This window comes from Amphiura filiformis, unplaced genomic scaffold (genome assembly GCF_039555335.1).
Source record: "Amphiura filiformis unplaced genomic scaffold, Afil_fr2py scaffold_37, whole genome shotgun sequence".
Lineage (NCBI taxonomy): Eukaryota > Metazoa > Echinodermata > Ophiuroidea > Amphilepidida > Amphiuridae > Amphiura > Amphiura filiformis.
Genome location: NW_027305501.1, coordinates 225,599 through 237,266, shown reverse-complemented (window position 1 = coordinate 237,266; position 11,668 = coordinate 225,599).

Here is an 11,668-nt window from a genome sequence, read left to right as displayed (position 1 = left end):
TACTTCTACGATAGTAAGCTTATTAATTACAAGCTTATATATAAATGAAATTGAAATGTTGATTTTCTTACAATGATTGCCATAATTGAGAGCTGATCGAAACTACTGCTCACGCTGAAGCCGTCAGATGACAAAAGAAGGAACAAAGGGATGACGCTAACTGCCTGTTCACATAGTTTCTTTTAATGCGCTACACGTTTATGGATGCCCCACATGCGCAATGGCCCGCAACATCAACCAAATTAACAACATGTTACTACGCCACAGGAAATTAATCACACAAGTTTTAAATATGTAAAATAACACAAAAGATGAGCATCTATTTACGTTGTTGGCACTCAATGATAATATTCTTGCTTATAACTAATTATAGAACATAATATTTCAACCTACTAACTTGTTCAAGCGACATTTACTGAATAAAATAGACCACATCCGGGTAAGTTATATTGCCGACCTCTGACCATCCATTAAAAAAATCCGGCCATGCGAACATGAAAATACATTTAATTCGACATAATTAACAGACAACTATGGATAGTAATTCAGTATTCATAATAACTTATAACTTTTAATGGAAAATTAATGTTTCAAGAAGAAATAATTTCATTAACTCATGACAAATCGATCAATCGCAGTAGTCGATAGTTACTGCTTCGGCATTCAGCGTAGAGACTTGTTATCCGCCTCAACGTGAAGTCTAAGCACACTGTCACACACCACAAATCATTGCTTATCTGAATCACGATTTCTAGGCATGAGACAAAGACCAGGCTCTATAACAGATGTTGAAACATCACTACTATATGAACATGACGGTCAACAGTGAGTGTTACTTACGCACTGGGCATCCCTTTAATATAATCTCAGTCATCTGGCGATGAAAAAAAAGAAAAGAAATAAAAAACGAATTTGCTGTGTCTGCTGACATGGACGCGCTAAGAAAAACGAACGCGCGCGTGGGCTTTGAGACATAATAATTCTTTTTTAGCCTAAACAAAAGAGCGTATTAATATCAAGACTTCACTGGCCTCACATCGAATTTTGAATATCGCGTTTTGAGAGCCGGCTGTTTTTATTCGTTTTTATGGTCAATATGAGTTTGTTTTAAATAAAACCATGTGATTCGTGGTTGATCATTGTTTTTCTAACATATAAGGCATAATGTTGTGATTGCCGGAGTGTTCCTTTAATTCCTTACTCGCTTAAAAATGAATTTATACTCTAGAGATGAGAGCGACTTAGAAAAACCCAAAAGCTTCATCGTTTTGTTTGCTTAGAAAAGGAAATCCACAACAGTGGTCTAAAAATGAGTCGCTTCTCACTTGCGATTTGTAGTATAAATACAGCTTGGATGTGTATATTATAATCCATCAATATCGTTAATATCTATATTTCTGCATATTGTAAGGGGCTTTGCAATAATTATGAGCCCTGGGGGAGATTAAAATTGAGGGGGGGGCAAGAAATGTTTGGCGAGCCGAAAGGGGGGTGAGCAATTTTGGCAAGCCGATTGGGGGGAAGCGATTTTTGGCACACATTCATGGGGCGCTTTTTAAATTAAACGCTCTAAAAGGCTTAGGAAAACAGTACGGAAACGCTTAAATATGCTAATTTTCCTGCTCGCTGCGCCCGCAACATGTATCTAGACCATTAAAGGTTTGTAAATTGGGATCCCAAAAATTTGACATGCGCAAGGGGGTCTGGCAAAGAATTTGCAACAGGACGAGTGGGGAGGCAAGCGATTTTTGGCGGGCCGAAGGGGGGCAAGCGATTTTGGCGAGCCGTTTGAAAATTTTAACCCCCCGGGGCTGATAATTATTGCACAGCCCCTAATAGCTTTACCGCCTCCGTATCACTACGAGAGCTGGTATCAACTACTGCGATAGTCATCTGTTGGACTAAGCAATTATTTTCCTCAAGCTTGAGAAAACATTTAAAATCTTTGATTGCAAATCATTCATTGACATCTCGACGATTACTTACCTGGGAGCAGCAAGGAATCGAGATTGCCTCCGAGAGTGAAATCGGCTTCATAAAAAAGGAGAGGGAGGGATAATATCATAAATAAGGATAGTATTCCTGCTGAGGAGCATCAGTTGGTAAGTTTTCATATACATAAAATTTTTTACTCGTATTAATCTTGAACCAAAGATTAATCCGGCATTATAATTTGTCGCTGATTTAGCATAGTGTCGTATGACGAATTTTTGACAAAACTGTCAAAATCTATGAATGAAACGATACTCCACTCCTGAGTTTTCTTCCTAAAGTAAAAACCAAAATATATCAAAAAGTAGTTGTTTCCCGCAGTAATTATTTCCTGCATTAAAGCCATAATGTGTGATTTGCTCCACAGCTCTCTACTTTTTGCACCATTGTACATAAATGCAATTTGAAAGACTAAACCTGAAGTGCTTTAATTGCAGTAAAATTTAACATTTATAATATAACCAGAGATCTCCGGTTTTATTCTGAGTTCCCGGATCGAGTACTGGATAAACACAACGCGTACGTGTGTACATTGAATCAATGAAGTACCGTATAAACTGTATACATATCGATATTCGTCTTACGTCTTGTTTGTACATCACATCAGCTGCGTGTAGCTCTATTATCATGATAATAATACGATTGGTGAGATTATACACGCATTAAAAGCGCTGTCCGTCTTGACGTATAATCTGTGAGCATATCGGTATTCGTCTTACGTCTTGTTTGTTCGTCCCAGCTGTGTAAAACTACGGCAATATTCATCACAATAATACGATCATCCAGATGTGCAATGGTTTGGGGCTTATAGCTGTGGTGACGTGAGTAGGGGTAGTTTGGGGTTAAGGTGTATAGGTGGGCCTGGCTACAGAGCGCATAGTTCTGTAGCCATGGCGCATATGTTCAAGGGTATTAGGTTTGGTAGGCATCATTTTTGCAGCGAAGTTTGAGAAGTGGTGAGTTAGACTAGACGATGGTGGCCGACGTCATTTAATGCGGCAACAGCCAATAGCGTAAACAAAACAGACAATATGACGGCAACACTGCCTGGACGTTGGACGCAATTATTGTTTCCCCAGCCGAGGTGCGTTTATAGTTGTATTGGCCACGTTACGGAAAAAAATGGACAAAATATATTTCCCATTGTAATATAAATATTTTTACATGAAAGTAAATAATTTTGGATTCAAAATAAATGTGAAGAAAAAATATCTTCGCTGGGATTGGAGATCGAACTGAGACCGCCGGCGTCGCAGGCATAGCTAAAATGCATTACACCACGTTTACATTGCTTAACACAGGGGAATTTTCAGTACATATCATAACATATCGTGCGTTATTTATACAAAAAAAATTCAAAAAACAGTACTTAAAATGAGGTGCACTGTCGCACCTCAACAGATTTAGACAGATAAAATATTGCTTGATAACATACATACACTTTTGGAACTATTTGAGACATTTTCGTGTTTACGTGTTAAAGTATCGAAGTATCTCAACAATAGCTTTACGCCACAGAGTAACGATATATAAGTCACAAGGTGTTGTGGTGTAGCATATATATATTATAATGAGGCGGATTGTAGAACGCCGCTCCTGGGGTGAAATCTAAAAAAATTGGCACTGTTAAATGAAGGTCCATAAACATTATCCTAGGCATAAATGGCGATGAGCGTTGTTCCAAAAACACACCATTAATGTCAAAACAGTGCAAAATTTACCCCTTATTCCCAAAACGACGTGCGATGGCGAAAATCTGATCCTTTTTCCTTTAAAAGCGGATACGTAGCTCATTAATATATGCGTGGGTCACCGGGGCTAAAACAATAGTACTTAAAACAATGCTGTGACGTCACCAATTCTTAAAATTGTTCAAAAATTGGCCTTCAAAGAAATAATAAGAGTCCAATACAAGAATCAACTGCAGAAATTCATACTTTAATAATCTATCTTCATGTATAACCGGTTATTTGGGATAATGACCCTCCCGTTATCTTGCTATTTCATGACAAAAATCAGCCAGCGAATCTCCCTTACAAAGGCCAACATATTTCAGGGCTCCCCGTTTTGGTTTCTTGATCGCTAGCGAGTATTGGCCGTTGACGGCGGGGTGTTAGCGTCAAGCTGATACACGCATTGTAGGCGCAATGAATAGTAATTTTCTTCGTTTTGCCTCATTTGTTTGGCTCGAAATTAAAAGGGGACAATACGATCAGTAGCTATCAGTGAAAACTAACATTTAAATAGGAATCTATTCTTTATGCAAATCACACATTATTGCTTTAACAATGTAATAATTAGCATCGATTGATGGAAATCTACATTGGGAACGTATAGAATTGTATGCAGTTATAAACTCAGCATTCGATATTACTGTCTGTTCAATTAGCTTAGATTTTTTTTTATAAGATGTTTGTAAAAATAAAAACTTGTTGTCAAAGTCATCGAAGAAAAGTGTTAGCACACACTTAGACCCAACGTGATTTATACTTTTCAAATGCTAAAGTTCAATATTATTTTAAACGTCATTTCTTTTAAATTTTGGTCTTTTCCCGCGATATTTGTATTTAGTGCAATTGGGACGAATGTTACAGTTATAATTATAAGATGCGCTGAGATCGTATTTATTCGACCATCCGTATCATCCGTATATTTGCTATTAATTTGTAAACATAACTTTATTATAAAAATGTGAAGATGAAGGTTTTCAGATCATTTATATAAATACATTCCTTGTGTATTTATTTATTTATTTATTTATTTATTTATTTATTTATTTATTTATTTATTTATTTATATTTATTTATTATTTAGTTCAGGCCAATGCAATCTCTCTATGGAGGAAAAACTTCACATCTTATTCAGTAATAGAGACAATTCAGAAGTCACAATCAATAGGCGTAAATGAGCTTGTATCTAAATGCCGTCTGGTAAACATCGACGTAAAACACCCGACCGAAAAAAATGTGACGTGTCATGTCAAAAGGAGACACTTTTGGGCAGGTTATCAATTTTGAGATTTTTACATATTTTAAATAAAGAGATATTTTGCTCCACAACGCCGTTTTTTCCAATGAAATCGGACATTCCTAAGCAATGTTGAGAGTACGAATTACCTTGAAAAATGTCTCAAAAAATACAAGATGCCAGTTATATTCCAGTCTGAAACTCTCAGACAATATCTTATACATTAATAACATCACAAATTCACAACAAACCCAAATTATGAAAAAATCACCCTGCGCAGATTTTGGGCTATTTCTCCATTAACCGATCTCCTGCCCAAAAGTGTCTCCTTTTGACATGACACGTCACAAAATGATCTTTCTTCGCATGCATTAGTTGCCTGATGATCGCCGTACTCATCGTACGTGCGTGAAACTCCGAGTAGCACAAAATGGTTAATTAACGTGTATTTATATTTTATTTATTATTTATATATTTATAAATTTATTTATTTATGTATTTATTGATTGATTATTGATTGATTTCTTTATTTATTCCTTTAGTTTAAAGCCAAGAATTTTCTGCTTTACAAATGCTAAATTCCGCTTTTCTCCGCTTTGTAATTTTAGCACATTTCTGACATAATAAAATTTCACAAGAATCTTGTGACGATCATTGCGATTTGCAAAGTTGGGATGGGTAATTGGGTATCATGGCTGCAATGGGGCGTTGTACGGTAAATTTATGACGGATTTTACTTTATTTTGATGAATTTTGAAGACCCATTTCATTTAGTATTTTATTTATTTCTTTTCAATTGTATTTTTTTCCTTTTTCTAGGTCATTTTTGATTATTTTTTTCTCAGAAATGCGTTTTCCGCTTTACCTCCGAATTCCGCGATTTTCGCGGAATTTCCGCAACGCGGAAAATTCTTGGCTTTACTTTAGTTATTTCTTTATTGTGTGGATGGGTCTGAGAGGGTGTGGGGCCTAGGCATATTATAAAACTTCACATTTATTTTTAATTACTTATTTTGTTTTATTTGTTGAATACAAACTATGAGAAGGATACTTTTGTGCAAGAAAATATTGTTTTCTGTAACATACGTCATTGTTTTAAAAAACAATGACGTATGTTACAGAAAACAATTTGTGTAAAATCAATGAATCTGAATATTTCAAACAAATGCTGACATTTTTGGGAAGGAATGATGGTATTAAACAAAACTCAATTTACATTTTATCGATAAATCCAGTTGGAATAAAAAAAATCCATAATTATAATGTCATTATTAGGAAAAATAATGTTCAATGCTCGGAATAAACGCTATACATAAAACGTAATCGTCACCTACAGACCCTATTCATGTATTCAGAACGGTATAGCAATTGAACTTGCAGCCATGACAGTTCTGTATAAGTGTCAGAGGACATGTCTCTAGTTCGATTCCACAACCATTCATACCTATCACCTGTATTATCATGCGAATTACCCCGTGGAGGCCTGTTGGTGGAAAGATGTTTTTAATTCGATGGGGTCCATGCTCTCCCTAAGTTGAGAATGGACTGTCCCACTCGATTTGTAAAAAGGTCGCGAACACTTTTGGCGGACCCAAGTAAGTGCTTAAATTGAGGCAAAATTGAAAAGAAATGGGGTTTCAAATTGAACTTTGTAATTTGAAAAGTATAAATTATGTTGGGTCTAAGGTTGTGCTAACACTTTTCTTTGATGACTTTGACCACAATTTTTTATTTGTTTAAATATCTTGGTGCTTTGTATGCTGTGAATACTCGCAGAGCTTGCATATTCATGAGAGCCGATCGTTTGAACGCCCATGTCAGGCGGCGGATGACATGATAGAGAGAGACGGCACAACTGCTCAGCCGTATGGCTCTTTCCACACAATCGGAACACGGAAGTAAATCGGGACTGAATTTCGCAGCTGCCGTGATCACTGGTACTAGGCATATCACCTCAAAAATAAGCGCAGCACTTGAAAAACACGTTATTTAATGTTTTTTCATGAATAAGCTTTATTAAAGTATCAAAAATAAAAAAACGGAATTGAAATCGGTCAATGCATTGTGACGTAGTGTCAATTTTAGGATGCTCATAAATGGAATGCAAATCTGCCACAAATGGCTATAATCACAAAATTGGCACATTTCGAGATTTTGAAGGTTTATTTGGACGCTTGCTTGAAAAAGCAGCGTTAATTTAAGTATCACAGGTTAAATTTCTATCTTTTCTGACTTCGTCAAAGAAAACAAAATTTAAAAATCCATCACTAAATAATTATAATAAATTAACCAAATATACTATTTTTGCAATTTCGGCCAATCTGCAGACAAATTAAAGCTGAAAAATGACTAAGTTCAGCTAATTAATATACAAATTGATTCTAATAGAAAACCGTACATGATATCAGGGTGCGGTTTTTTTTGCACACATATGTATACAAAGTTCTTTCAATTGATAAAAAAAAAAATACACAAAAAGTAATTAATTATGTAAATTAGCTAAATGCAGCTAATTATGTATTCATGATATTATTATGTTAATTAGGCACGAGTAATTTTGGGTTTTTTCAATATTTAATGAAAGTCTTTTCATTCATCATAGATTTGTCAAGTATGAACCTTTTATGATGTTGAATAAAGAAACTGCAGTTAATTACTTATAATATAATACAAAAAATGCAAAGTTTGACATTTTGACGGTGTCTGGAATAGAATTTTAATTTTTCTGTAAACATGGTATGTATCACCATTGCTCAAAGCCAAATCCGAAAAGTAAATATAAAATTATTATTATCTGAATTAACATGGGAGGGCAAATTCCACTATACCGTGTATACAAAAATGGTGCGGCCTTGGACATACACAATGTCTTAGAGCTATTGTGGTTTGTAATATTACTTCCTCTAAATTCACTTTGATAATATGATGTTTCATTCGTTGTCGACGGAAATAATTTACATGCTAAGAAAGATTAGTATTTCAGCTAAATGGTGGTAGGTTTTTTTTTCAAAAGGTCTATATTTATTGATTTATGAGGGATCTTCAACAATCCATAAAAACAGGTAGTAGCTCTTAAACGAAGCAAAATTTATTTTTAAAAGACCCGATGGTAGTCAAAGAAAGGTTTCACACACCATATATTAAAAATTCAAACAATTGGGATAAATAGCACATTATGAGGAAATTAATTTTTCGACATGGATGTGTGCCAAAATTGAACAACTTTGATGCGCGCGCTTTTCAATTTACTGTCATGCTTACATGCACAGTGTGGCAGAATAATTAAGCAGCCACTGTGACATCCCTACTGGTTCGCGCCATTCAATTTACACACTGAGTGATCGGAGCCTAACCAACACGGCGAATTTAAAACCGTCACAGCGACTCTCACCCAGTAATAATCAATTTTACTGTATTTAATTAATTTGAAGTTTAGTTTTGTGGGGTTCATTATCGAACCCCAACGGTTTTAGCTTGTATTAATATTATTTATTTATTTGTTTGTGATATTTTAAGCGTTTTTAAATTTCAACGGCTGACAGAGGAAATTTACTGAATTTAGAGAATGCACGGCGTTCACCACCTGGCCCGTGTCCAACAAATCACGCACTCGCCGTTGGTTTTGGCTATGTTGACACTTTAAAAAAATTAATCAGCAAATTCTGATGAATATTTCTGACAATAATTTGGTTATGAAATACCAGGTAAAATGAAAAGAGTTGTTTTAATGCACAGACAATCATTGAATGTAACAAAGTGTCACTAATATTGAATTTGGAACATTTAGACCTTTTTTTAATTCTTTATGTCAAGACATATCAAGGCATTAACAGCTGTTATCGTTACGATAAAGCTGACGGGTTGGCGCCTAGATAGCTATTAACCTCCTTTTTGAAGCTGTTCCATTTCACAATTCCAGCTCATGACTAACAAGGTTAGATCTTGGAATTTGAACTGCAAGGTCGTGAGATCTAACTGAACGGCGAAGGCGAGGGTCAGTCTGGAGCTGGTCCGGAAGTAGTTGGCATAGTAATTCAGGGGCATTCCCGTAGAAAATTCGATGGAACATAGTGGTGGCACATACTGTTCTACGGTGAGCCAAAGGCTGAATTTGAAGAGAGGAAAGTTCTTTACCATTCAGGGTTTTAGATAATAGCTCTATTTTGTATACGCTGTCATCAGTGGAACAAAGAGAACGGAATTGTTTTGCTTCTTGTGAATACAGTCCAACGGGGCGCGGGGCACACCGACATCGCCTGGTAAATAATTTCACTGTACAGCAGAGAAACTAAAATCAATACCCGGGATCGATACACGTGTATGTGATATGCACGATTTGATATTCAGACGATAAATCTTTGGATACCGGGGTAGAAAATGATGAATATCTCCGGTATTTTTTTGATTCTAAAGAAGCCAATTTCAAGGCTTCCACTTGAATATATGTGTTGAAAGAATATGATAGTCGTTAGCTTGTGTATTGAGAAAGAACTGTGCGTTTTGAACTTAAAAAATTATGATTTTATATAATGCCGAACAAAAAACAAGCTGCCCTCATTCGTAAACACTCGGGTCACGGATGATACACGGTACTATAGCGCAGCGTAGGCCACTGGTGGAGGCAGTCTAAAAGCAGATGACGTCATGACGTATACCATGCTCACTGACATCTACAGAGGTCAGTCGCCAGGCTATTGTCAATAGCCTTGGTCGGATGTCCCTCGCCCATTATGCGTCTCAAAACTATTAAACAGGTCGGAACAAAATGGCCATGCGTGGCTCTGGATTCAATCTACCATCATGACGATTTCTGCCATGAAAATATCGGGGCGATGACACTGTGCGGGGCGATGACACTGTGCGGGGATATGACAGTCTTTTTTTTATCTGTCATTTATTTTTAAATATTGCTGGTTACAGCTACCGCGTGACTATAATTGAATATATCGATCGTAACGCAGAACTGGCAAAGAGCCTGAGCAGATCAGAAAATGTCATTATTTTTGAATTAATTGCTTTTCAATCAAATCTTCCGTCTACAATTTTCTAAGCATAAGGGCTCGAATAGCTACGGAACCTGAGAGCACATCAGACATATCGAATTGCATTTTGAAAACGAGGAATTTTCTTCTGATATCAAATAATTTTGATATTTTGAAGTTTGCGATATAATACAAATTTTATGCCAAATTATTAAAGTTTGATATTTTTAAATATTTTTGAAAGTCCTCGAGGTAAATTGTTTTAATCTAATGATATGTACCTAAAGTGTATGTAGCTGAGATGAAAAGCCGTCCATCATATCAAAATCTTATCCTTTGGTATTGAAGATATATATTTTTTTTTCCAAAAACGCCAAAACAAATTTAGGCATTTTTGTGAAAAAAAAACCCCAGCTCTCAGGTCCCTCGACAAAAATACAGACCATTCACCAACAGTCAAAGTTCCCGGCATTCACACCACGTCTTAAAGCCATAATGTGTGATTTGCTTCACAACGACGCCCTCAATTTTACTCGGATTTCTACTTTTTGCATAATTATAATGCCCAGTGGTATACTAAAATACCACGTAAAAGAGTAAGCCTGAAGTGCTTTACTAACAGTAAAATTTAACTTTTTGTATTAAAACCTGGTCGACCCGGTTTTATTCAGAGTTAAACGAGCGAGTGCTTGCTAACATACTTGACCGTGGATGTCAGCTTGTATGTACACACGTCGAGCGCGATGCTTCGTGCAGTTACATGTAATACGATCGGCGAGCGTAGTACACGCATTGTAGGCGTTGCAATGGAATCGCAATTTTCTTCGCTATACCTCATTTGTTTGGCTCGAAATTAAAAGGGGATAATGTGATCAGTGAAAACAAACATTTAAATAAGAATCTACTCTTTATGCAAATCACACATTATTGCTTTAATAGAAGTCTGTCTTGCCTGAGAATGTCAACTTGTGCAATTATGTGTCTCTGGCGTTCATCAAGGTCTGCGGGATGACTTGTGAATATCTTCGATTTCAGATAGCCCCACAAGAATAAATTCAAAGGTAGGTTTAAGAACAAGAGATCTTAGGGCCATTCCACTTGGTGATTCAAAGCAATCCCACGGTTGTCAAACTATTTTGCAAGATGGGCAGTCAATTGGTGAAACGTATGAATTCAGAGGTTTAAGATCAAGAGATCTTAGGGCCATTCCACTTGGTGATTCAAAGCAATCCCACGGTTGTCAAACTAGTTTGCAAGATGGGCAGTCAATTGGTGAAACGTATGATTTTCATGTTATGTTCTTCTTCTTAGCGTTATGTTAATCAACCCGGACACACACTTAATCACTTAAAAGTCACTGGAATTGAACATTGTTTTGAAAAACCAAACTCACACAGACAGAACCGTGAAAACTACTGGCAACACCGGCAAGTTAAAATCATTCAAACCACTGGGCCTAAACCTAAAAAAACAACTTTCTCACGTATGTTAATATTTCTCGCAGTAGTGTTTCTAGTTCTTTTTTATCACCTAGCACCTCCGTTGAAGGCTTAACGCTAGCCGAAAGCTAAGGTAAAAAAAACTGGTTGTTTTACTGTGGAATTGTTTGTGGACATTTTTAGTAATATTTTCATATTATTTTAATTGACTTTGCTCAACTGCATTTTTACATGGCTCATAAAATAACCACTTATTAATGGTTACATTGATTTCACAGTTGTGGGAGG